This window comes from Bufo bufo, assembly GCF_905171765.1.
Source record: "Bufo bufo chromosome 11 unlocalized genomic scaffold, aBufBuf1.1 SUPER_11_unloc_1, whole genome shotgun sequence".
NCBI classification, from domain to species: domain Eukaryota; kingdom Metazoa; phylum Chordata; class Amphibia; order Anura; family Bufonidae; genus Bufo; species Bufo bufo.
This window is the reverse complement of record NW_024400016.1, coordinates 222,980-245,555: the sequence shown is the minus strand read 5'-3', so window position 1 is coordinate 245,555 and position 22,576 is coordinate 222,980. Positions and strand designations below refer to the sequence as shown.

Here is a 22,576-nt window from a genome sequence, read left to right as displayed (position 1 = left end):
AAAATAAAGAAAACTCTTTGAATGAGAAGGCGTGTCCAAACTTTTGGTCTGTACTGTATACCAATGGAACATCACAGCATATGCTCAACCTACTATTCCATCAGATTGGGAGAATAAGATCCCCATTATCAGGATCTGTGGGGGCCCAGCAGTAAAAATCCCAGCGATCAGTTAGGTTATATTTAAATATGTTTTCAGTTTGTCCAGGATTTTTAGATTGATGGCCTACTGTATCTCTATGATAATCCAATAATATCACATTGGCTTATACCAATAGAGTAATATTCATAAAAAAAAGTGAGTACTATCACTGGTGTATTATTTTAGGTTTCCCTCTGGAGAAAAATACTTCAGAATATGGTTATGATGACACTGGATTATCCTATGAGAACCTCAACAAGGACAACCCAACAACTGTATCTGAGAGACATGGTAAAGAGTTACTAAACTAATTCAGTATCATTGTATTTCATTCACTTTAACCTACTTCTCTTTTTCTTTTCCCTTTGAATGGATTTAAACGTATATTGGCACAATTTGTATAAGAAGCAGAAAAGTTAAATTCTGGATATAATAAGATAGCCAGACATGTTCATTTCTTAAAGACTACTTAGTGTAAGTTCAACTTGGAACCAATTTTCTTTTAATTGTGTAAGTGCATTTAAATAAAAACTGAAGCTACTTTACAGGTCTTGCTAAAAATTGCCCTTTTAGTTAGTTTCAACGGCTCTTATGTAGAAATACAGTCAGGTCCATAAATATTGGGACATCGACACAATTCTAACATTTTTGGCAATGGATTTGAAATGAAACAAACAAAATGTGCTTTAACTGCAGACTGTCAGCTTTAATTTGAGGGTATTTACATCCAAATCAGGTGAACGGTGTAGGAATTACAACAGTTTGCATATGTGCCTCCCACTTGTTAAGGAACCAAAAGTAATGGGACAGAATAATAATCATAAATCAAACTTTCACTTTTTAATACTTGGTTGCAAATCCTTTGCAGTCAATTACAGCCTGAAATCTGGAACACATAGACATCACCAGACGCTGGGTTTCATCCCTGATGATGCTCTGCCAGGCCTCTACTGCAACTGTCTTCAGTTCCTGCTTGTTCTTGGGGCATTTTCCCTTCAGTTTTGTCTTCAGCAAGTGAAATGCATGCTCAATCGGAGTCAGGTCAGGTCATTGACTTGGTCATTGCATAACATTCCACTTCTTTCCCTTAAAAAACTCTTTGGTTGCTTTTGCAGTATGCTTTGGGTCATTGTCCATCTGTACTGTGAAGTGCCGTACAATGAGTTCTGAAGCATTTGGCTGAATATGAGCAGATAATATTGCCTGAAACACTTCAGAATTCATCCTGCTGCTTTTGTCAGCAGTCACATCATCAATAAATACAAGAGAACCAGTTCCATTGGCAGCCATACATGCCCACGCCATGACACTACCACCACCATGCTTCACTGATGAGGTGGTATGCTTAGGATCATGAGCAGTTCCTTTCCTTCTCCATACTCTTCTCTTCCCATCACTCTGGTGCAAGTTGATCTTGGTCTCATCTGTCCATAGGATGTTGTTCCAGAACTGTGAAGGCTTTTTTAGATGTTGTTTGGCAAACTCTAATCTGGCCTTCCTGTTTTTTTTTTGTAAATTCTTTATTTTTCAAAAGTTTTCATATAAAGGTAACAATGCTACATGACATATCATGACACACATACCTCCAGTCATTTTTATACATTGCAATCCACAAATAGCAAAATCGGCATCACATATTAAGGCACAAGTGTTGGCTTATAGTCTATACCTGAGGATATGAAACAGAATCGGTATAATACATTTAAGCCGGAACAGGTATGATGTTGACGCATAAAAATTGAGGTAGAACGAGAAACAGAATCTCATTTTACTGTGGATGTCTCTTAGAGGAATACCAAAGGGTACATGTATCACGAAGCAAGCATGAAAGAAGTCTTTGAATAAAGAATAGTAAAGAAGAACTTTAACAAGAACATGGGTCGGAATATAACTACTGAGACCTTCCTAATTATAAATTATTAATACTTCTGTATTCTTCTGAAAGGATATGTTAGAGGAAAAGTTACGGGTAAATATTATTTTACTAGTATGCGTCAACTTATAGTGAGTCTACAAACAAACAGACGCAACATGATATATCTTGGGCCTTGTATAGGTGCCTTAGTAGAGTTAAGGAGGTAAGTAAGGGTGAGAGAGCAAGCTACAGGTATAGGTATGTGGAGCAAAATCACACCTGTGAGTCATAATAATTTAATACACTTTAGGTATTTGCTTCTTCTTTATAAAAATCTAGCCATGGCCGCCATGTTGATAGAAAGGATTTCCTGCATCCTCTGTCCCAACCTACCAGTTCTTCCATTAAACAGATTTGGTGGACCCTGTCTATCCATTCCCTCCAGGTGGGGGGTTCCGTATCCCTCCATCTGGTAGGTATAACATATTTTGCAGCTGCAATTAGGTGTGTTATTAAGCAATTAGTTTTGGGCCTAAAATCTTTCTGCGGTTTCCAGAGCAAAACTAACTCTGGTGTAAGAGAGAAGGATTTTTTACAAATTTTCTTGATCGTGTCTTCAACGCTTTTCCAAAACCCTTTAATTTTATCACAAAGCCACCAAATGTGGGACATAGTTCCTGATTTCGCCATACACCTCCAGCATTCATCCGTGGGTATAAGTCTTATGCAATGAAGAAAGCTAGGGGTTCTATACCACCTTGAAATAATCTTGTATGTATTTTCTTGTAAACGGACACATTTGGAAAACCCGTGTGAATGTCTAAGAATAAAATTAACATCCTCATCAGTCAGGGATATTTCAAGCTCTTTTTCCCACAAACGGAGAAAGTAAGGTCGAGTATGAGAGATATCTAAAGTTAATTTAGAGTATAGTTTAGACAATATCTTGGTCTGGGGGGAGGATATCAAAGTGTAGTTTTCTACCCAGGTTGGGTCAGGAGGAGTTGCATGGAGTTTCTTAAATTTCCTACATGTGAGAGAGATGTCCATGTCAACAAGGTCTGACCTAATGTGCGTAGGGATGTGCTCTAAAGTATTCTGAAGGAATTCAGATATGTCTGTGGCTTTACTTAGTTCAGAAATTTTAATATTAGAAAGGCTATTCCAAGCTTTGTGATTTCCACCCATTTTAGGATTAAGAAAAGTCGGCAGAGCCGATAAAGGGGCTAATGGGGATAGTAAGTAAGCCGAGAGATTTAAGTCAACCGACCTTGCACAGTATTGTAACATACAACGAGTGATATCACTAAGTATCTTACTTTTGCTAAGTGTACGGGCTTTAACCCATAGAAGATGTATATTTTCTTCTCCCAATAAAGCCTTTTCTAGGTCTGCATATAAAGCAATGTTATTAAATCTATTTAGGTCCATCCACCTTTCCAGCTGGATGGCATGTAGATAGGTTTTAACATCAGGCAGTGATAAACCTCCATTTGTTCTTTTCCTTATGATAAGGGAATAAGCCAACCGTGATTTTTTGTTTTGCCAAAGGTATGTGGTGAATAGGCTACGAAGGTCTGAGAGAAACTTGTTTGAAAGCGGGATAGGGAGACATCTTAAAGTGTACAATATTTAAGGTAGTACATAAGTGGCTAATAAATTTTTCCTGCCAATCCAGGACAGGTAAGGGAGTTTGATTGAATTTAGGAAAGTTTTAACTTTAGAGAAAAGTGGAACATAATTAAGCCTAAAGAGGTTTTTGGGATTTGCTGGTAACATGATACCTAGGTGTTTGATAGCTTCCCCTGGCCACCGAAAGGAAGTATGAGATTTAATTTCTTCCATATGTTGAGTGTTGCCAGAAATGTTTAGTATCTCTGATTTATCATAGTTGACCTTAAAGTTCGAAATATCCCCATATTCCGTTAAAATCTTCAGGATTTCGGGAACAGCTTCTTTGGGATTGGTTATAAATAATAACAGATCATCAGCAAAAGCTGCCAAAGAGTGGGTTTTCCCCTTGACATGTAAACCTCTGATAACCTCAGATGACCTGATTTTATGCAAGAGCAATTCTAGGGTTAATATAAATAAAGTCGGGGACAAGGGGCAGCCCTGTCTCGTCCTATTCAAAATATTAAATGGGGGAGACAGTACACCATTAACTAAAACTCTAGCTGATGGGCCACGATATAATGAGAAAATTGCGTCTATGAATTCAGGTGGGAAGCCAAAGTGTCGCAGAGCTCCCCCCATGAAAGCCCAGTTGACTCTGTCAAAGGCTTTTTCTGCGTCCGTTCCTAGAAGCACCAAAGGGATATTATGTTTTTTTGCATAATAAATAGCATGTAGAGCTCTGCTAACATTATGCTTACCCTCTCTGCCCTTGACAAAGCCAACCTGTTCCTCATTTATTAATTTTGGGAGAAGCCCCGCGACAAGACGGCTCAGTAGCTTAGCCCAAAGCTTAACATCCACATTAAGAAGGGAAATTGGCCTATAGCTACTGCATTTGGTGGGGTCTTTCCCTTCTTTGGGGATTATTGAAATATGGGCCATAAGCGTTTGTGGGGGGAGTGAACCTCCTTTTAATAAAAAAATTGCACATATTTGTAAAATGCGGGGCAAGAGATGTTTGAAATTTCCTATAATATATAGCAGGGAGTCCATCTGGGCCTGGGCATTTCCCGGGGCGTACACTTACCAATGTTTCAATAACTTCTTTTACTGTGATTGGCGCCAATAAAACATTTCTGTCGTTTTCGGTTAATTTCGTAACCTGAACTGATTTAAGGAATGAATCAATTTTTCCGGCTGTTTGGGTAGAGTCATCTTGTTTTAAATTATAAAGTTGTGAGTAGAAATTGGCAAATTCTTTGGCTATGGAAGGCGTATTGGAGACAATAAGCCCTTTATCAGTTTTTATGTTAGGTATGAATGCTTTTTCTCTCTGTCCCTTTATCATTTGTGTGAGGAGTTTAGAGCCTCTGTTGCCATGAAGATATTGTTTGAACTTGGCTACTCTAAGGGCTTTGGCGGATTTTATAGTTAGAAGATCCCTTAGTTGGCTTCTAAGTTTGGTGATATCTACATAGTTAGCATCCGAGGGGGAAAGCTTGTTAATACTTTCAATAGCTGAGATTTGGGCAATTATAGAGTCTATTTTTGCAGTTCTTTGTTTGCGTACCCAAGCTCCTAAAGCTATAAGTTCGCCTCTGATGTAGGCTTTGTGTGATTCCCAAACTATAGCGTCACTCATAGATGGGGAGGTGTTAATCTAAAAGAAAGCATTTAGTTTATTCTCTAGTTTAAGCCTATCTTGTTCATTTTCTAAAAGAGTTTCGTTTAGTCTCCATGACCACTCCCTGGGTGGAATACCTTTCAACTGCACCAACAAAGAGACTGGGGCATGGTCTGAGACCAATATATCACCAATCGTTGCTTGCTTAATTCTCTCCAAAATATGATTGGATACAAATAAATAGTCTAAGCGATGATAGGTTCTGTGCACCGCAGAATGAAAGGTATAGTCTTTCCTGTCTGGGTGGACTATTCTCCAGGCATCTGAAATTTGGTGGGAAGCTAAGATTTCCTTCAGCTTGCCAATTTGTTTAGTCGTGAATTTAGGAACAGCTGAGGTAGAGTCCAGGGAGTGGTCTAGAGCTATGTTTAAATCTCCTCCAAGTATTAACAAACCTTCCCTGAAATCCTGTAGGGATTGTAATAATTTGGTGAGCCACGAGATCTGTTTAGTATTAGGGGCGTAGATATTAACTAGTGTGACTTTATTTTCATGCAGCATTCCCTTAAGAAATACATAGCGTCCACTAGGATCTATGTAGTGTGCTTGTTCCTTAAATGGAACATTAGTTCCGATTCCTATTGAGGCCCCTCTGGAAGCAGAGGAGTGTGTACTGTGATACCATTTTGTATATCTTTTAGTAAACAGACTAGGGACTCGGTTGTGTCTGAAGTGGCTTTCCTGCAGGAATAGGATATCTGCATTTTCTTTTTTGAGTACCTGGAAGATTTGACTCCTCTTTTGAGGTATATTCAGTCCCTTAACATTAAAAGAGACTACCTTTATAGAGCCCATAATGTTGAATGTAAAGTTAAATCTGAGTAGTTATTACCCAACTGATCCAAAGGAGAGGTATATTTGACCCAAAAAAAGAACTTAAATACAAAGTAACTAATCAAAAAAGTTAACTGACGGTCCATCAGACCAACAATACTGTATAGTAGGGTGTTTCACTAGGAGTGAAGAACCCAACCACCCCTTATCTAGGGACGTGGTTTAGGTAAGAGAAATGGAAGGATGGAGAGGAAAGAGACGGGGTGAGGAAGAGGGAAAGGGTTAAAAGACAGGTGAGGGAAAGACTGTGTTTCACACAAAGCCTGTGTGTGGTCACACAGCGCAGTCAAAATGTAGACGTGCTGGCTGAGGACGACTCCAACTTTAGCTTCACCACGCAAATCAAGTATATCGTCCCCCCCAGCCAACACGTCTTCAGATATTCCCAACACAATATGTTCCAGATTATCTCACTTCTTCTATGGGATGAGCTACAGAAAATGGCTACAGGGTAGGAATTTTACTGAGGTTAATGCGATATAAAGATTAAGTGTTAAACACATTAATTACACTAAGACATCCAGATTAAGGGGAGATAGCATCCTTCAGCTCTGTATGTGTAAGTTCGCAATATGTCTATCACTTAAATTACCCAGACAGAATCTGCACAATAGTTGGAGCTCATTCAAGGTCCATTACAGGGGCTGCCCGGGGAATTGTGGACACATATACCGCCACAACATTGAAGAAACAGTATGCGTGATTCCAACAATGCATAAAAACAACATTAATGCAAAAACGCATACCAATAAGCAGCCATCCGAAAAACGCATGTCAAAGGATTCGGAACGTGTCTCCTCATAACTGCTCATATTTCAGACTAAGCTAAGAAAGGATGATCAAACTAAACATATATGCACGTTTAGAAATAAAATGAAATGAAATGTCCCCAACAAAAAAAAAAATTCGGGTGTAAGTAGAAGCTCATATCAATCTCCTCTACAAAAGGTAAGACAACTTTAGAGCTGGACTTCTTCTTTAAGTGTCTTTTAATTCGGTTTGGCGCTTCTTGGCGGCAGGTGATTTGAATTTTCTGACTATCTGCCAGTCTGCCTCTGATGGTAATGGTGGGATCTTTGTTCCTCCAGCGAGCGGCAACCAAGAAGGAATATCTAGGGGTTCTATCTTCAGAATGTTCCATACCTTATTAAGGTCAGACGGATGATGACTTGCTTGCCATTGATAGAAGTGTATAACCCGAAAGGAAAGAGCCATCTTAGCGGGTATTTCTTAGCTCTCAATAGGTCAGTCAATGGCTTTAGAGCTCGCCGTTTAGCTAATGTGCTGGCAGCTAGATCTTGGAAGATCTGTATCTTGGAGTTATCCAGGAGTATGTCGCCTTTCTCCCTGGCTGCGCTTAAAATGGCGGCGGTATCTAGATAGTTAAGCAGACCGCATATAATGTCCCGTGGTGGGGCTTCTGCTAGGGGCTTAGGCCTGAGGGCTCTGTGAGCTCTCTCTATTATCACCGCGGCATCTCTGTCTGGGCCCAGGATAGAGGAAAAGATGTTACTGACCGTGGTAAGTATAGCCTCTGTTGAAACTTCTTCTGGGACACCTCGTATACGGATATTCTTCCTCCGACTTCTGTTCTCTTGATCCTCGAGGTGTAGGAAGGCAGAATTCAGTTGGTCTTGCATTTCTTCTATGTTAGACTGCATGGCACCACTGTGTTTAGCGATCGCTATCTGTGTTTCTTCTAAGACTGCAACCCGCTGGCCAGTTTGTTTGATGTCGGCTTTAATAGCGGATAGTTCTTTCATAACTGGTTCAAAAGCTGAAGTCAGGGATTCTTTGAGGAAGGTCCTAGTAATTGGCATTAAGTCGCTTCCACAATGGGCTTCCGACATAGCGCAGGAGCCTTCATCATCCGAGTCTTCTGTATAGCTTTGTGCCGCAGCGGCATCCGGCGCCATCTTAGGTCTGCATGCCGGCGATGACAATTTATTTTTCAGATATTTGTCCATATCTGACTGTCCCCTACTGTGCTTAGGGGTTCCCTGTGACTCTCTGGTTTTGTCTTTCGACGGTTTCCCCATAGTTTAGGGTGAAGGGAATGCTGTATAAGGCTGTTAAGAGCGCTGTGGACCGGAGCACACGAATCAAGCGGCCATTCCCTGACGCGGCTAGCTCCTCCCCCCTGCCTTCCTGTTTTTGAGGCTCACCAATGGTTTACATCTTGTGGTGAACCATCTGTATTCCCTCTGGTGAAGTCTTCTCTTGATTGTTGACTTTGACACACGTACATCTACCTCCTGGAGAGTGTTCTTGATCTGGCCAACTGTTGTGAAGGGTGTTTTCTTCACCAGGGAAAGAATTCCTCGGTCATCCACCACAGTTGTTTTCCATGGTCTTCCGGGTCTTTTGGTGTTGCTGAGCTCACCGGTGCGTTCCTTCTTTTTAAGAATGTTCCAAACAGTTGTTTTGGCCACACCTAATGTTTTTGCTATCTCTCTGATCGGTTTGTTTTGTTTTTTCAGCCAAATGATGGCTTGCTTCAATTATAGTGACAGCTCTTTGGATCTCATCTTGAGAGTTGACAGCAACAGATTCAAAATGCAAATAGCACACTTGAAATGAACTCTGGACCTTTTATCTGCTCATTGTAATTCGGATAATGAGGGAATAACACACCTGGCCATGGAACAGCTGAGAAGCCAATTGTCCCATTACTTTTGGTTCCTTAACAAGTGGGAGGCACATATGCAAACTGTTGTAATTCCTACACCGTTTACCTGTTTTGGATGTAAATACCCACAAATTAAAGCTGACAGTCTGCAGTTAAAGCACATCTTGTTCATTTCATTTCAAATCCATTGTGGTGGTGTGTAGAGCCACAAATGTTAGAATTGTGTCGATGTTCCAATATTTATGGACCTGGCTGTATGTTTCCATGGTAACAGACCACAATCAAACCCTGTGTAGTCGGATCCTGCCATCATATTACCTATCCGTATTTTACTTCAGGAACAGACTATACTGGATTAGTTTGTAGTCTGTTACTATAGATAGACATAGACCTGCATGGGTGCTGTTGAAAGAAAGAAAAAAGTCAATTTTAATTATAAGATGTAAAATTGCTTAATTTTCTTTATTTTCAATGAATCATCACAATAAAATAGATTAAAATGTTAAAGGAGCTATAGTAGTCTACACTTACAAGGAAGAACTTAGAATACTGGAAACTTATTGTAATACTACAAGCAAGATATGAACGGATCATTTAAAGTACACATTTCATTACAGCATCTACAAGAAGTTCTAAAAATGTTAGTTGGCATCCAGAGCACCAAATAGACATATCCCACCTAAAACGGCCAGTTAGACAAGAGAGACCTGGCACATTCCATAGGCATATACAATGGTATCAAGTGGAAAAATGAGTAGGGTATAAACTGTTATCTTGTACAAAGCCTGTGCAATTTACTATATACTGTATTACAAAAATATGCATCATGTAGTCCCCTCCCCAAACCCCATAAAGGTTAACCTGGCCTTTTAATAACATTGAAATGTCTAAAAATTTTCCCACAGAAACAGCTTCACATCACTTCATGGGCTGTGTCTGGTATCGGGCTCATTCTCATTCAAATGAATAAGACCAAACAGAGATATCAAACACCATTCATGGACAGATGCTACACTGTTTTTAGGGAAGCACAAGAAAACCTTTTTTTTTATACTTTAAAAAAACTTTAATAACATTTACTGTGGTTTTGTAAGCAGGAGAAGAACATGGATATGATGATGTGGATAGTGGTTGACTTGTCTCTGTCTTTGAAACCGGATAGAGAATTCAGTGCACTTGAAAAAGAGCAGACATTTTTGAGAGGCTTTTACTAGAGATGAGCAAATTGATTCTAAATGATATAGATTCATTATGAATTTCCCAAAAAATTCTACTTGCATACAAATTTGCAGTTTTGGAGGAATCGCACAAAATGGCAGCCGGCATTTTACATTTCAAATTCAGTACAGTAGCGAGGGAAATAGGGCAGGGAAGGGAAGTGTTAAGTAAAGTAAAGGTTTTTTCAAAGGTTTTTTTAAAGTAGTAAAAACATAGAAACTACACAAGTTTGCTATCGCCATAATCAAACTGACCCATAGAGCAAGGTTGTTGTGTAACTTTTAGTTCATATTGAATATGATAATTAGCGTTCAGTGAATCAAAGTTGATGAGGTGGAATCCCGCACAGTCTCTTGCCCGGTGCTAGGAAAAGTGATTAGGACTTTATTAGAAAAATACGAGTTTTCAGCAGTTCAGGGACAGCACTGAGATAGTGTAGGGAGACTTTGTCCACACAATAGGGAGAGTGCAGGGGCCAATAGAAGAGTGTAAAATAATAGAGGAGCTATTCTATTACACCTTGCTGCGCGAATTGGGATTACAAAGTGCTCTAATACTACTGATTTTAGGTTGTTTGCATTCTTTTATACATAATTTCAGTAATCCATGATTCCTTAATTAGGGTAAAATTGCGTTCTAATACTACTAATTTTAGGGTGTTCACGTTATTTTATACATAAATAAATGTTAATCCTTGATTCTGTAATTGGGGTAAAATTGCGGCCTGATGCTACTGATTTTGGGGTGAACAGTTTCTATAGTAGGATCTTGGGCCTCTGCGCGGTTCTTTATACCTGGCGCTAACATCGACCTGTAAGGCTGAGTTCACACTTGAGTTATTTGGTCAGTTTCGGCCCCGTTAATGCCCAAATAAGTAAAGTGTGCAGTGATTCTAAGTCATCTGCATGTCATACTGACTCACAGTATAATTTCACTGCCACAGCAGACTCCGTATGCATGTTACTGTAAGGCACAGTGTTCTACACCACTATAAAGGCTCTCTGCAGCCAGGAAATAGCTGATTTATAACAATCTCCATCACTAGAGTTGAGCGAACACCTGGATGTTCGGGTTCGAGAAGTTCGGCCGAACTTCCCGGAAATGTTCGGGTTCGGGATCCGAACCCGATCCGAACTTCGTCCCGAACCCGAACCCCATCGAAGTCAATGGGGACCTGAACTTTTGGGCACTAAAAAGGCTGTAAAACAGCCCAGGAAAGAGCTAGAGGGCTGCAAAAGGCAGCAACATGTAGGTAAATCCCCTGCAAACAAATGTGGATAGGGAAATGAATTAAAATAAAAATTAAAAAAATAAAAATGAACCAATATCAATTGGACAGAGGTCCCATAGCAGAGAATCTGGCTTGACGTCAGCAGAGAATCAGTCTCTTCATGCCATAGCAAAGAATCTGGCTTCATGTCAGCAGAGAATCAGTCTCTTCATGCCATAGCAGAGAATCTGGCTTCATGTCATAGCAGAGAATCAGGCTTCACGTCACCCACCACTGGAACAGGCCACTGTCACACATTTAGGCCCAGGCACCCAGGCAGAGGAGAGAGGTCCCGTAACAGAGAATCTGGCCTTATGTCAGCGCAGAATCTGTCTTCATGTCATAGCAGAGAATCAGGCTTCACGTCACCCACCACTGAAACAGGCCACTGTCACACATTTAGGCCCCGGCACCCAGACAGAGGAGAGCGGTCCCGTAACAGAGAATCTGGCCTTATGTCAGCACAGAATCTGTCTTCATGTCAAAGCAGAGAATCAGGCTTCACGTCACCCACCACTGGAACAGGCCACTGTCACACATTTAGGCCCCGGCACCCAGGCAGAGGAGAGAGGTCCCGTAACAGAGAATCTGGCCTGATGTCAGCACAGAATCTGTCTTCATGTCATAGCAGAGAATCAGGCTTCACGTCACCCACCACTGAAACAGGCCACTGTCACACATTTAGGCCCCGGCACCCAGACAGAGGAGAGCGGTCCCGTAACAGAGAATCTGGCCTTATGTCAGCGCAGAATCTGTCTTCATGTCATAGCAGAGAATCAGGCTTCACGTCACCCACCACTGGAACAGGCCACTGTCACACATTTAGGCCCAGGCACCCAGGCAGAGGAGAGAGGTCCCGTAACAGAGAATCTGGCCTTATGTCAGCGCAGAATCTGTATTCATGTCATAGCAGAGAATCAGGCTTCACGTCACCCACCACTGGAACAGGCCACTGTCACACATTTAGGCCCCGGCACCCAGACAGAGGAGAGCGGTCCCGTAACAGAGAATCTGGCCTTATGCCAGCGCAGAATCTGTCTTCATGTCATAGCAGAGAATCAGGCTTCACGTCACCCACCACTGGAACAGGCCACTGTCACACATTTAGGCCCCGGCACCCAGACAGAGGAGAGAGGTCCCGTAACAGAGAATCTGGCCTTATGTCAGCGCAGAATCTGTCTTCATGTCATAGCAGAAAATCAGGCTTCACGTCACCCACCACTGGAACAGGCCACTGTCACACATTTAGGCCCAGGCACCCAGGCAGAGGAGAGAGGTCCCGTAACAGAGAATCTGGCCTTATGTCAGCGCAGAATCTGTATTCATGTCATAGCAGAGAATCAGGCTTCACGTCACCCACCACTGGAACAGGCCACTGTCACACATTTAGGCCCCGGCACCCAGACAGAGGAGAGGTTTATTCAACTTTGGGTTGCCCCGCAATATAATGGTAAAATGAAATTAAAAATAGTATTGAATGAGGAAGTGCCCTGGAGTAGAATAATATATTGTTAAGGGGAGGTAGTTAATATCTAATCTGCACAAGGGATGGACAGGTCCTGTGGGATCCATGCCTGGTTCATTTTTATGAACGTCAGCTTGTCCACATTGGCTGTAGACAGGCGGCTGCGTTTGTCTGTAATGACGCCCCCTGCCGTGCTGAATACACATTCAGACAAAACGCTGGCCGCCGGGCAGGCCAGCACCTCCAAGGCATAAAAGGCTAGCTCTGGCCACGTGGACAATTTGGAGACCCAGAAGTTGAATGGGGCCGAACCATCAGTCAGTACGTGGAGGGGTGTGCACAGGTACTGGTCCACCATGTTAGTGAAATGTTGCCTCCTGCTAACACGTTCCGTATCAGGTGGTGGTGCAGTTAGCTGTGGCGTGGTGACAAAACTTTTCCACATCTCTGCCATGCTAACCCTGCCCTCAGAGGAGCTGGCCGTGACACAGCTGCGTTGGCGACCTCTTGCTCCTCCTCTGCCTTCGCCTTGGGCTTCCACTGGTTCCCCTGTGACATTTGGGAATGCTCTCAGTAGCGCGTCTACCAACGTGCGCTTGTACTCGCACATCTTCCTATCACGCTCCAGTGTAGAAAGTAAGGTGGGCACATTGTCTTTGTACCGGGGATCCAGCAGGGTGGCAACCCAGTATTCCGCACACGTTAAAATGTGGGCAACTCTGCTGTCGTTGCGCAGGCACTGCAGCATGTAGTCGCTCATGTGTGCCAGGCTGCCCAGAGGTAAGGACAAGCTGTCCTCTGTGGGAGGCGTATCGTCATCGTTCTGTGTTTCCCCCCAGCCACACACCAGTGATGGGCCCGAGCTGCTTTGGGTGCCACCCCGCTGTGAACATGCTTCATCCTTATCCTCCTCCACCTCCTCCTCATCCTCGTCCTCCTCGTCCTCCAGTAGTGGGCCCTGTCTGGCCACATTTGTACCTGGCCTCTGGTGTTGCAAAAAACCTCCCTCTGAGTCACTTTGAAGAGACTGGCCTGAAAGTGCTAAAAGTGACCCCTCTTCCTCCTCTTCCTCCTGGGCCACCTCCTTTTCCATCATCGCCCTAAGTGTTTTCTCAAGGAGACATAGAAGTGGTATTGTAACGCTGATAACGGCGTCATCGCCACTGGCCATGTTGGTGGAGTACTCGAAACAGTGCAACAGGGCACACAGGTCTCGCATGGAGGTCCAGTCATTGGTGGTGAAGTGGGTCTGATCCGCAGTGCGACTGACCCGTGCGTGCTGCAGCTGAAACTCCACTATGGCCTGCTGCTGCTCGCACAGTCTGTCCAGCATATGCAAGGTGGAGTTCCACCTGGTGGGCACGTCGCATATGAGGCGGTGAGCGGGAAGGCCGAAGTTACGCTGTAGCGCAGACAGGCGAGCAGCGGCAGGGTGTGAACGCCGGAAGCGCGAACAGACGGCCCGCACTTTATGCAGCAGCTCTGACATGTCGGGGTAGTTGCGAATGAACTTCTGCACCACCAAATTCAGCACATGCGCCAGGCAAGGGATGTGCGTAAAACCGGCTAGTCCCAGAGCTGCAACGAGATTTCGCCCATTATCGCACACCACCAGGCCGGGCTTGAGGCTCACCGGCAGCAACCACTCGTCGGTCTGTTGTTCTATACCCCGCCACAACTCCTGTGCGGTGTGGGGCCTGTCCCCCAAACATATGAGTTTCAGAATGGCCTGCTGACGTTTACCCCGTGCTGTGCTGAAGTTGGTGGTGAAGGTGTGTGGCTGACTGGATGAGCAGGTGGAAGAAGAGGAGGAGGAAGCTGAGTAGGAGGAGGAGGAGACAGGAGGCAAAGAATGTTGCCCTGCGATCCTTGGCGGCGGAAGGACGTGCGCCAAACAGCTCTCCGCCTGGGGCCCAGCCGCCACTACATTTACCCAGTGTGCAGTTAGGGAGATATAGCGTCCCTGGCCGTGCTTACTGGTCCACGTATCTGTGGTTAGGTGGACCTTGCCACAGATTGCGTTGCGCAGTGCACACTTGATTTTATCGGACACTTGGTTGTGCAGGGAAGGCACGGCTCTCTTGGAGAAGTAGTGGCGGCTGGGAACAACATACTGTGCGACAGCAAGTGACATGAGCTGTTTGAAGCTGTGTGTGTCCACCAGCCTAAATGACAGCATTTCATAGGCCAGTAGTTTAGAAATGCTGGCATTCAGGGCCAGGGATCGAGGGTGGCTAGGTGGGAATTTACGCTTTCTCTCAAATGTTTGTGAGATGGAGAGCTGAACGCTGCCGTGTGACATGGTTGAGATGCTTGGTGACGCAGGTGGTGGTGTTGGTGGTACATCCCATGTTTGCTGGGCGGCAGGTGCCAACGTTCCTCCAGAGGCAGAGGAAGAGGCCGAGGCGGCGGCAGCAGCAGCAGAAGAGGCCGAGGCGGCAGCAGCAGAAGAGGTAGCAGGGGGAGCCTGAGTGACTTCCTTGTTTTTAAGGTGTTTACTCCACTGCAGTTCATGCTTTGCATGCAGGTGCCTGGTCATGCAGGTTGTGCTAAGGTTCAGAACGTTAATGCCTCGCTTCAGGCTCTGATGGCACAGCGTGCAAACCACTCGGGTCTTGTCGTCAGCACATTGTTTGAAGAAGTGCCATGCCTTGGCGGCGGGTGTTCTGATTTTGCCCACTGCTCCCTCTTTTGCTACGCTGTTGGCTCGGTCTCACCACTGCCTCTTAATCCGAACTGTGAAAGTCAGTGGCACGACCTTCATTCCATGTAGGGTCTAGGACCTCATCGTCCCCTACATCGTCTTCCACCCAGTCTTGATCCCTGACCTCCTGTTCAGTCTGCACACTGCAGAAAGACGCAGCAATTGGCACCTGTGTTTCGTCATCATCAGAGACGTGCTGAGGTGGTATTCCCATGTCCTCATCATCAGGAAAAATAAGTGTTTGTGCGTTAGTGCATTCTATCTCTTCCACCCCTGGGGAAGGGCTAGGTGGATGCCCTTGGGAAACCCTGGCAGCAGAGTCTTCAAACAGCATAAGAGACTGCTGCATAACTTGAGGCTCAGACAGTTTCCCTGATATGCATGGGGGTGATGTGACAGACCGATGGGCTTGGTTTGCATGCGCCATCTGTGCGCTTTCTGCAGAAGACTGGGTGGGAGATAATGTGAACGTGCTGGATCTACTGTCGGCCACCCAATTGACTAATGCCTGTACCTGCTCAGGCCTTACCATCCTTAGAACGGCATTGGGCCCCACCAAATATCGCAGTAAATTCTGCTGGCTACTGGGACCTGAGGTAGTTGGTTCACTAGGACGTGTGGCTGTGGCAGAACGGCCACGTCCTCTCCCAGCACCAGAGGGTCCACTAACACCACCACGACCATGTCCACGTCCGTGTCCGCGTCCCTTATTAGATGTTTTCCTCATTGTTCCCGTTCACCACAATTTTGAGAATGGCAAATTTGGGAATGCTTTTTCAACCCAGTACAAAAAGTCTGCTTTGACGGTCACTACAAATAACTTGACCAGCGAAAACTGTGCAGATTTGGTTGAATAGAGATGTGAGACCTGTTTTTTTTTTGCGCTGTGTGACAGTTATAGGTTTAATCACAGAATGACACTTCTATCAGCACGCTAGCGTGTGTCTTAGGTTTTTCTGAATGACACTATCAATAACTTCAATGTAAGATTTTCTTTTTGGGATAGATTTCAAGTAGGCCTGAAATACCACAAACTAGTTATTTTCAGAATGGCAAATTTGGGAATGCTTTTTCAACCCAGAACAAAAAGTCTGCTTTGACGGTCACTACAAATAACTTGACCAGCTAAAACTGTGCAGATTTGGTTGAATAGAGATGTGAGACCTGTTTTTTTTTGCGCTGTGTGACAGTTATAGGTTTAATCACAGAATGACACTTCTATCAGCACGCTAGCGTGTGTCTTAGGTTTTTCTGATTGACACTATCAATAACTTCAATGTAAGATTTTCTTTTTGGGATAGATTTCAAGTAGGCCTAAAATACCACAAACTAGTTATTTTCAGAATGGCAAATTTGGGAATGCTTTTTCAACCCAGAACAAAAAGTCTGCTTTGACGGTCACTACAAATAACTTGACCAGCTAAAACTGTGCAGATTTGGTTGAATAGAGATGTGAGACCTGTTTTTTTTTGCGCTGTGTGACAGTTATAGGTTTAATCACAGAATGACACTTCTATCAGCACGCTAGCGTGTGTCTTAGGTTTTTCTGAATGACACTATCAATAACTTCAATGTAAGATTTTCTTTTTGGGATAGATTTCAAGTAGGCCTGAAATACCACAAACTAGTTATTTTCAGAATGGCAAATTTGGGAATGCTTTTTCAACCCAGAACAAAAAGTCTGCTTTGACGGTCACTACAAATAACTTGACCAGCTAAAACTGTGCAGATTTGGTTGAATAGAGATGTGAGACCTGTTTTTTTTTGCGCTGTGTGACAGTTATAGGTTTAATCACAGAATGACACTACTATCAGCACGCTAGCGTGTGTCTTAGGTTTTTCTGAATGACACTATCAATAACTTCAATGTAAGATTTTCTTTTTGGGATAGATTTCAAGTAGTAGTTTTCAAAGACCCTTTAGACCCGGAATAAACAACTTATAATTTATTTCAAATAGCCTAGTTGCCTAGACTAGTAGACTTCCGTTTCTGGTCAATTTAAAACGTAACATTTATTTCATTTTATTTATAAGAAAGTAACATAACGGAAGAACAAAGACTAGTTTAAAATTCTAGGTGTGGTAGGGCGCTAGTGGCTGAGATAAGGGTTACTTCACCCATATAGTCAACCTCATGGCATCGATTTGTCCCACTTTTCCCTTTTTCCCCAGCAGTAGTTTTACTTTATTTGCCTAGGTGGGCATAATGCCAAGAGTATACTTGTTCATTCACCCTAAGTCTCTAGGTTCTCATGTTTCTCTTTGGTGCAATTCACAGCCACTGGTGTTCAAACACGATCGAGTCTGCAGTTACTCCATGCTGCAACACTTGGTCCTACCTACTCCTAATCTAAAAACTAACACAAGAGCTCCCCCAACATGTTTCACCACCGGATGTGGCTTCTTCAGGGGATGGAGCTACTGTCAACAAGAATGCTTTCCCACTACACCCTTTTAAACATTAGGGGAGGGTCATTCCATATTCCATGGCCAAGCATTGCCTTGCATTCCTGTCTGACAGTCCGGTAACCCAATCCAGTACCTTCATGATGTTTTGCAGTCGTTCCGTCACTTCCTTTGTTCATATAGTGGCCCTGCGCTTGCGTGAGAACTTTAAACCCCGATCCGAGAGGCCGTTAAAGTATGCGCATGCGCAAGGTCTTTAACTTTCCAGCTCAAAGAGTTGTATCAAAGCGCATGCGTTAAGACTTAGATTTTATTCTGCTCGTAGTATGTTATATTACGCATGCGCCTGTTCTTTAACATTCCGATCCGAGCTCACAGGAATATGTGCTTGCGCAGGATCTTTAACTTTTTCCGATATATCATCCCTGCGCATGCGTGAAGAATCTAACTTCAACTTTTTAGCTCGAGGAGTTATGTCAAAGTGCATGCGTTAAGACTTAGATTTTATTATACTCGCAGTATGTTATATTGCGCATGCGTCTGATCTTTAATTTTTTTTAGGTCAAGGAGTTGTATCGAAGCGCATGCGTTAAGACTTAGATTTTGTTCTACTCGCAGTATGTTATCTTGCGCATGCGTTATATTGCGCATGCGCCTGATATTTAATTTTCTTTAGCTCAAGGAGTTGTGTGATCTTTAACGTTCCGATCTGAGCCCGCAGAAAAATGCGCTTGCGCAAAATCTTTAACTTTTTCCAGTGTATCGTCCCCACGCGTGCGTGAAGGTCCAACCTTAAATTAGAAGTTGGATTACAACGCATGCGTTGGGGCTTAGATTTCATTCTGCTCACAGTATATAGTATTGCGCATGCGTAGAGTCTTTAGCATTCCGGTCTGGAATATCACATAAAGATGCTTATATCTACACCTGTCTTCTGAGAGGTATAGTGGTTTAGAACTTCGTGTGGGATTTGGCTTTTAGACTGAAAATGTAGGGATACAGCTCATATATTGGGGTTCAAAGTTCATTTGACAACATTTCTATATTAACATTATATATGCACATACCTGTTACCCTCAATTATGAGGATAGCATCATTGCTCTATACATGAGTTAAATATTCCTATCATTTTATTACTTCCTTCATGATATATATGTATTTTTCATTGAATGACTACACTTACGTCGACACCTAGGGTGATATTATTTTCTCAACTCTTCAACCTTTTATGCCATTCATTTTACATTATCAGTTCTTCTGTACATATATAACTCCCATGAGCTCTATCACCATACATTTGCCTTTTATAATTATTATTTTTTGTTTTTATTTGTTTTTAATTATTATTTTAGTTATTGTTTTTTATTTTTATTTTAGAAGTTCACTGATATTTTCATCTTTTATCCCTGTTTTGATTGTGAGGATTACGACTTGATCTAATTCAATGGACTGAGGGTTACTATCTTTCTTCTACCAGATATATATTTGATTCCTTCTTTTTTTCTTTTTCCTTTTTTTTTTTCCCCTCGTAATATTATTTACTTTTTTAAGGTGTACCTCCTAATATCTAGATAAAGGCTGTGAAGGAAAATCCTTCATTAAGGCCCTGTGGGCTCATTGTCCCCAGCCTATGTATCCACCGGGCCTCACTTTGTAATAATTTTTTGTCAAGGATGCCACCCCTTGGTCCCAGGACTATTTTCTCTATGCCCCAGAATCTTAAAGCTGTGCTTTTGTTATTATGGAAATATTTAATATGTCTGGCAATTGATGTATCTTTCCCAGTTTCAATAGTACTTATATGTCCTGAAATACGACGTCTCAACTCCTGTACAGTTTTTCCCACGTATAATTTTGGGCATGGACAGGATGCCAAGTATACTACCCCCTGTGTTTTACACGTGATAAGTTGTTTGATCTCATATTCTTTCTTATCCGTAGGGTTTATATACTTTTTTATGCGCGGGACATATCTGCAAAAGGAGCAGTCTCCACATGGTGAGGAGCCTCGGTATCTTTCAACCAATTTACCTGGATTTTCTCCTTTTCCCTCAAATGGCTATGAACCAGCTGATCTTTAAGGTTCCTGCCCCGTCTGTACGTTACTGATGGGTTAGAGGTGAGTATCGTATTTAGGTCTCTGTCAGATTTTATTATGTGCCAGTATTTCTTCAATATTCCATATATTTCTTTATTATATCCGTCGTAGGTCCCTATACACCTAATGATGTCATTTTTCTTCGGGGGAGTTCCTTTGAGAAGATCTTCTCTCTTCGTTCTATTAGCCCTATTATAGGCCTTCCTCAAGGGATTTTTAGGATAACCTCTTTTCCTAAATCTCTGAAGAAGTTGTTCACTTTCTTTAGAGAAAGAGGCCTCGTCTGAACAGTTCCGGCGTGCCCTCAGATACTGGCCTACAGGAATTCCCTTCTTCAAAGATGTAGGATGCCAGCTATTCCAGTGTAGGTAACTGTTTGTTGATGTTGGTTTTCTAAAAACCTCTGTTACCAACTGACCATTTTCAGTCTTCTTAATTTTCAGGTCAAGAAACACAATCTCCTTTTCCTGGATCTCATAGGTATATTTCATCCCTATACTGTTGCGATTTAGTTTCTGAGTGAATTCACAAAACAAAGAGTGACCACCATCCCATAGGATGAGAATGTCGTCTATATATCTGCCCCAAAAAATGATGTGGCAGATATATGACGACATTCCCTCCGTAAAAACGTGATTATTTTCCCACCACCCTAAAAATAAATTGGCATACGTGGGGGCACATGACGTCCCCATCGCAGTACCATTAATTTGCATATAAAATTGTCCCTGAAAAACAAAATAATTGTGCTCCAAAACAAACCTTAGTGAGGACAACACAAATTGATTGTGCCTATTGAAGTTCTGACTTCTCGTGTTTAGGTAGGATTCTGCTGCGTGCATTCCTAATGGGTGTTGGATGTTACTGTAGAGTGACTCTACATCCAAGCTAGCTAAAATTGTGTCTGGTGTAACCGTGATGTCATTGATCTTCAAAAGAAGATCTTTTGTATCTCTAATATACGAGGGTAAGGTGGTCACAAAGGGTCTCAGTACCTGATCGATATATTCGCTAACAGATTGTGTGAGATTGTCGTTCCCCGACACAATTGGTCTTCCTGGAATTGGTTGTTTATCTTTATGCACTTTAGGGAGGGCATAGAAGGTGGAAATCGTTGGATTTTTATTATACAGATATTTAAATTCGTCTTTTGTTATTAGATTTTCCTGAAGTGCTCCATCTAGTAGTTTTTTAAGATCAACAAGAAATTCTTTTGTGGGGTCATTCTTCAGGGGTTGATATGTTAATTTATCTTTCAAGAGTCTCAGCACCATATCAACATAGTCACTTCTATCTTGAATGACTATGTTGCCCCCCTTGTCACTCGGCTTTATTATGATATCCTCATTTTTCCTGAGGATATCCAGGGCTTCTTGTTCCTCATCATTGAGATTCTGCACTAGGTGGTCTTTCCTCATGTGTAAGGATTTAATATCCTGAGTGACCAACTGTACAAAAGTCTCAATTTCTTGAAACTGTGTGAACTGTGGAGTCATTTTTGATTTTGGTCTTAGATTTGAGAAGGGAGGTTCTAGATTAATTTGGTAGCCCTCACTTTCTTTCTGTAGTGACTCCAAAATCTCCACACATCTCCTCTCTTTGTCATATAGTCTCCGTGAATCACTTTCTTCTTGTTTATGTACCTTATGCAAGGCTAGCTTTCGCGCGAAAAGGTTCACATCCTTGATCCATAGGAACTTGTCACATTGTGGGACCGGAGTAAAGGTAAGGCCTTTACTTAGAAGCATTTTTTCTGATGGTTTTAAGACATATTTTGACAAATTTATAACTTGTTTATCATCTGGATCTATTTGATCCTCAAAACATGTCCCAGCAGTTATTTGCTGTAGCCCCACCTCTCTCGGTCCCTCAACTGGACCCCTGTTTGGCCTAAAAAAAGGGGGGCAATAGTTGTTGTTTTTTCTCCCAACCCTATATTCATTTGTGATGGATATGCCTGCATTAAAGGTTGTGATGTTTGAGGTTGGAACACTGCTTGCGCCTGACTCATATTCACTCCCTGAGATGTGCCAAAGGAGAAGGATTGTGTAGATTGTGAGGATTGCACATTTGGAGGGAGAGTTGATGGTACAGATATCCCACTTGCACTTGATGTGCCTTGTTTTCCTATTGGGTCTCTTATACATGGTTGAAGAGACTCCCGTCTTTGTAGGGATGATTTCCTTGGGGGGTATTGTCTTTTCTTGATTTTACGTTTGGTTCCCTTGGAACGATTCCCTTGTCCTGTGGAACTATATCCTGACCCCTCTGTTCCTGAAGTTTCGGTTTCCGAATTATCCCTATATATTCTTTGTGGGTTTCTGTTATTGCCTCTATTCCTCCAAATGTACACACGATTACTCTCAAAATCTGACCGATCTCTAAGATATTTGGCGTGTTTCCTTTCTTTAATTTCGTTTTGCAACGTATCTATATTTTTCTTTATTTTTTGTTCCAATTCAGGAAACTCCGGATGTTGGCCAAATTCCTGTATTTCTTTAATTTCTCTCTCCAGTTGTTGATCTACCTTCTTAAAGACTTCCTTTTCGTATTCTGCTAGATATTTTAATAATCTCAGGGAGCACTCTGTTAAGAGATCTTCCCAACCTTTAATAAACTGGGTATCTTCCAGATGTACGTTTGGTCTCAGAGGA

At 42.5% G+C, this 22,576-nt stretch overlaps 1 long non-coding RNA gene across 1 annotated transcript in view; it reads left to right on the top strand.

Moving 5' to 3' along the window:
- Positions 1–325: 325 nt before the first annotated feature.
- Positions 326–22,576, top strand: part of LOC120983003 — a 33,166-nt gene continuing 10,915 nt past the window's right edge. The window contains exon 1 of the long non-coding RNA XR_005775044.1: positions 326–432. This is a non-coding gene — a long non-coding RNA (uncharacterized LOC120983003). The remainder of the gene's footprint in view (positions 433–22,576) is intronic.